This window comes from Otolemur garnettii, unplaced genomic scaffold (genome assembly GCF_000181295.1).
Source record: "Otolemur garnettii isolate 467f Iridium unplaced genomic scaffold, OtoGar3 scaffold00159, whole genome shotgun sequence".
Classification (NCBI taxonomy): Eukaryota; Metazoa; Chordata; class Mammalia; order Primates; family Galagidae; genus Otolemur; species Otolemur garnettii.
Genome location: NW_003852554.1, coordinates 893,276 through 897,994, shown reverse-complemented (window position 1 = coordinate 897,994; position 4,719 = coordinate 893,276). Strand labels below are relative to the sequence as shown.

Sequence of the window (4,719 nt, the reverse complement as noted above, 5' to 3'; positions counted from 1 at the left end):
AAAAAAAAAAAAAAATTAATTTGGATACATAATCTGACTTCAGCTATGTCAACTGTTCACAGAAAAGAAGCTGGAGGCTGGTGTGGTGGCTCACACCTATAATCCTACCACTCTGGGAGGCCAAGGTGGGAGGATTGCTTGAGTTCAGGAGTTTGAGACCAGCCTGAGCAAAACCGAGACCCTGTTTCTATTAAAAATAGAAAAATAAGTGAGGTGTTGTGGTGCACACCTGTGGGGTCCCAGCTACCTGGGGAGGCTGAGGTGGGAAGATCACTTATATCCAGGAGTTTGAGGTTGCTGTGAGCTAGGCTCATGCCACGGCTCTCTATCCTGGGCAACAGTGAGACTGTCTGAAAAGAAGAAGCTGGAACGAAGCCAACCAAAATATCAGTAATATTTTCCTTTTCCTGCTCAACTGTAATTTCAAAAAAATATTTTTGAAATGAGCATATATGAATTTTATAATTAAGAAAAAATAAATCTCTAATGAGTACTAGTAGTTACTATTCTTATTACTGGTCTAAGGAAAAGGAAATACGGGGAAAACATGGGCCACCAACCATAAGCTGATCACGGCTGCAGCTGGATGATGGAGTTTGTGTGCTATTTATTCTTTCTACTTGAATTGAGTGTGTGCTTGAAATCTTCCATAATAAACAGCTAAAAAAAAAAAAACGGGAAGCATCTGGGAAGGACGCAAGCAATTCCATTTTCACTGGAGCGTAAAATATTCTTGGGTTATAAGATGTCCACTTTTCACGTTTTAGCATCTCTGAAATAAGGATGTGCCTTACAAGCGATAGCATCTTAGATTCTCTGAAACATCAGACTTGCATAGGGCCTGTCACCCAGAGAACATTCAGTTAGTATGCGCTAAGCAGTAAGGCCATTGAGAGTCAGGTCACGGCTGCTTATGCCAAGGGCCGGGGGCAAGTGTCTGAGTCCTTGCTCTCCCCTTCCTTCTTGTCATTTCATGAGACCCAAGTCCCTCCAGCTGTGCAGGGCAGAACCATTGGTTTGTCTGGTAAAGTGGTCTTTCTTCCTCCAAATCTCCACATTTTTATTTTCCTGAAAGCCATAAATAGTTCCCCATAACTTGAGCCAGTACCATAACTGATGTGAATGTCCACAGCCCTGGAGCCCATGGAACCTTCCCACATGACATTTCAAAGCCAAAATCTCAGCTTGGAGCCTGGCCTAGGGATCTACTTCTGAACTCTTTTCCAAGTGGGAACACAGGGGTTAACATATATACAGGATAGGTAAGAGATTGAACTCCCCAGGACGTCTGGGACTTAACTAGAAAGAGAAATCAGGAACCCAGGATCCCCACCCTGCCCTGGGCTGTGCTTTCCCTCAGGTCTCATAGCTGCCTTCTTTGCAGAGTTGGCCCAAGTCACCATAGCAGACAAGTTCTCTGAGGATCATTTGCATACAGGTGCCAGAGTGCTCTAAAAATAGAATCAACACTCAGTTCCACAAAGCAAACACCTTAAAATTTATTTACGAGGGAGAAGGGACAACCATCTGAGGAGGGAAGAGAAACCTCTCAGAGCCAGCCTGACGATGGCAGACAAATGGCTCAGGCCGGGGGTCAGGAGGACTGGTTATGGTTTAATCACTAACTTGCTTTGTGGGCTTATTCCTGTTGTCTACTCTGGGCTTGGATTATCCATCTTTAAGATAGGGATAGTAGATTGGATGATTTTTGCCTCAGTTTCTTTGTCTTACCTCAAGGAACTAGCTGTGAGGATTGATGACTCAATACATGAAGAACGTTGTCATAGTGCCTGATGGTAAGTACGCAACTCATGTTAGCAATTATTATTTGATTTCAAATATTATTACTATTTATCTTGACTCCTTAGAGTTAGAAGGGATAGTAAATTTAAGGGGAGGATGAGAATGAGGGTGATTTTAAGAGACTTCTTGGAGGAGGTGATCCCATCCTTACTCACTGAGCTACAGGCACCACCAAGACAAAAATATTTTTTAAAAAAATTCTCTGTAACTTGGAACCCACTTCTCTTACCAACTCTAGGATGGGATCACCTCCTCCAAGAAGTCTCTTAAAATCACCCTCATTCTCATCCTCCCCTTAAATTTACTGTCCCTTCAGCACTTATGTGTCATTTAATGAAACACCACAAGCACTCAATGACCAGACACTGTGAGGAGCAGCAGAAAAAGTATGGATCTGGGAAGCAAGGCTCTCTGATTTCAAATTCCAGCTCTTCCACTTCCTGGCACGTGGTCTTGGACCAGTTATTGCATTTGACTTCCTGAGCTGGAGGTTTGTCAGCTGCAAAATTGGGTTGATAACAACATTCTTTCCTCGGTATTGTTAGGAGGATAAAATCAGGTAAGTATTGTGACAGTGTCTTGGTAACTGGAAAGCTCTGTATAAACATTATTCCATGAATAAATCATTCCACTTACAGCTTGCCCTCAGTAATCTGCCGTTCTTCCCCCTGGTGTCACACCCAGGACAGGCCTCAGATTCCCAGAGAGCTGGAGGTGGAGGAAAGTGGGAGGAGGGAGGAGCCCAAGAAAGCAGGCTGATAACTGCCTGAGCAAACTTCCGCTGGAAGGAAATTAAAGGGCTAATTATGCCTCTGCTGGTGGTAAATTTCCAGGCTAGCCTTTGGGCTCAATCAGTTGACACAGCAACACACCGGTGGGGGAGGATGGCATACAGAGAGGACATTCTCTCTCCTCACAAAATGGCACCTCGTGGCAGCCTGAGCATAACGTCCAAGCTCAGAATCATGTCTGATTGTCTTTATTTACCCTTTCTTTTCTGTCTTACCTACCTTTTTTTTGAGACAGTGTCTCACTATGTCGCCCTAGTGCTGTGGCGTCCCAACTCACAGCAACCTCCAACTCCTGGGCTTAGGTGATTCTCTTGCCTCCTCTTGCCTCAGCCTCCAGAGTAGCTGGGACGACAGGCACCTGCCACAATGCCTGGCTATTTTGTTGTTGTTGTTGTTGTTGTTGCAGTTGTCAGTGCTGTTTAGCAGGCCTGGGCTGGGCTCAAACCCGCCAGCCTCAGTGTATGTGACAGGCGCCGAGCCTCTCTTACCTTTCCTATCTCTTCCTCTCCAAGCTCCAGCTGAGGAAACGGAAAGGTTCAGCTGCAACCTTATTTAAAATCCTCCCAGCAGAGGGGGCTGGGATGTGCTGGTCTCACTTATTATGTGCAGAGATAGTGTTGTCCAGTGGGAAGAGCCTGGCTTGGGAGGGAGTCACAAAGCCTGCCGTGTGACCTCTAGTAAAGTACAAGCACTTTCCCTTTCTGGGCTTCTGTTTCCTCATGTGTACAACGAGGATGACAAGACCTTCTCTTGTGATCAAATGAGATCAAGAATACATCAGATGAGCTGACTGGACTGGTGTCCACAGTGGCTCTTAGAGGAAAGCAGGAAAGAAAGCACCTGTGCCCGTTCTACAGAGAGGCTAACCCAGAGAAGCCTCAGACCTCCAGCAGAACTGACTGTGGTGGGGGGGAATACTTGATCTGAGCTGAGAGAGGGGTCAGACATGGCAGGTGCAGGGAGAAGAGCTGGCTTTGACTTTGAGAGGTGTGAAGCTGCGGCCTGAACACTCACTTTCATTTTGCCAACCTTTATTGACCCTGCACTACTTGCAAGGCCCTGTGCCTCGTGAGAGACTGAGGTCTGGGAGCTCCACTGGGGCTGCTGCTGCAGTCTAAGGGGGAGGTGACAGGAACTGGAGGTAAGCAAGGGGCAGAGAGGAGACCAGGTCAGCAGAACTGAGGAGGAGGAACTACCAATTCCATCTCCCAAATTTCCCAAATGCCCCAAATAGAGGAGCAGGACAAGAACAGAAAGGAATAAAGGGTGACCCTCGTTTATTTTGTTTGATTTGTTTTCACATTGCCACATTTATTGCTCCCAGCCAGACCCCCTGCCCACAGGGGTCAAGAGCAGCACAAGTCACAGTCCAGCAAGGGGGCCTCAGCCCTGGGTTGTGACTGTTGGGGTCCCTCTAGCTTCCACCTAGAACACTGACCCTCAAGTTTGAGCTGGAGGCAGTGGGAGTTCTCAGATGTCTATCAGACGGGATGTGCAGGGACACCTCCATGCACCTGACCTCTTGCCCCTCTGGGCCCCAGCTCAGAGCCCATGCGTCATTAGCACAGAGTTAACAGACTTCACAGAGGAAGGTGAGAAGAACAGGAGCACAGAGAGGGTGAGAATTTCCAGCTGTCACCCGGCAACTCAAAGTGTGGGGCAGTAGTGTTGGGTAATGGTGTGGGGGAAGCAGGAGTCTGCAGAAAGAAGGAATTATAAAACCTCAATTGAAAGCCCTCCTCCCCCTGCCCCCCTGCCACACCCAGCTCTGCCTTAGCAACACATCAGGCAGCATCCAAACAAGTGAGGAGAATCTCCAGCCTTTGAAGGCTTCATGGAGCCTCAGTGGAACACTCATGCACTGATCCTGGCTCTCAATCTCACTGTGAGACTTTGGCTAAGTTTACTGAGGACCCCATACGTTACAGACAGGATGCTAGCTCCTCTGCATATATCGTCTCATTCAATCTTTACTACAATATTAAGACGTAGGCATTACTGTTCTTCCTATTTCACGCTAGAAAAACCAAGAGTCAGAGACATTGTCATATATCACCCTGGTGGTGCCATGTGTTCATTCTACTCATCCCACAGCTGAATTAACCAAGTCCCCAACCCCCCCCCC

The 4,719-nt window shown here is 47.0% G+C and overlaps 1 protein-coding gene across 1 annotated transcript in view; it reads right to left on the bottom strand.

The window, feature by feature from the left end:
- Nucleotides 1-4,719, bottom strand: part of RAB3B (RAB3B, member RAS oncogene family) — a 56,952-nt gene that overhangs the window by 34,726 nt on the left and 17,507 nt on the right. The gene's annotated exons all lie outside the window — the stretch shown is intronic.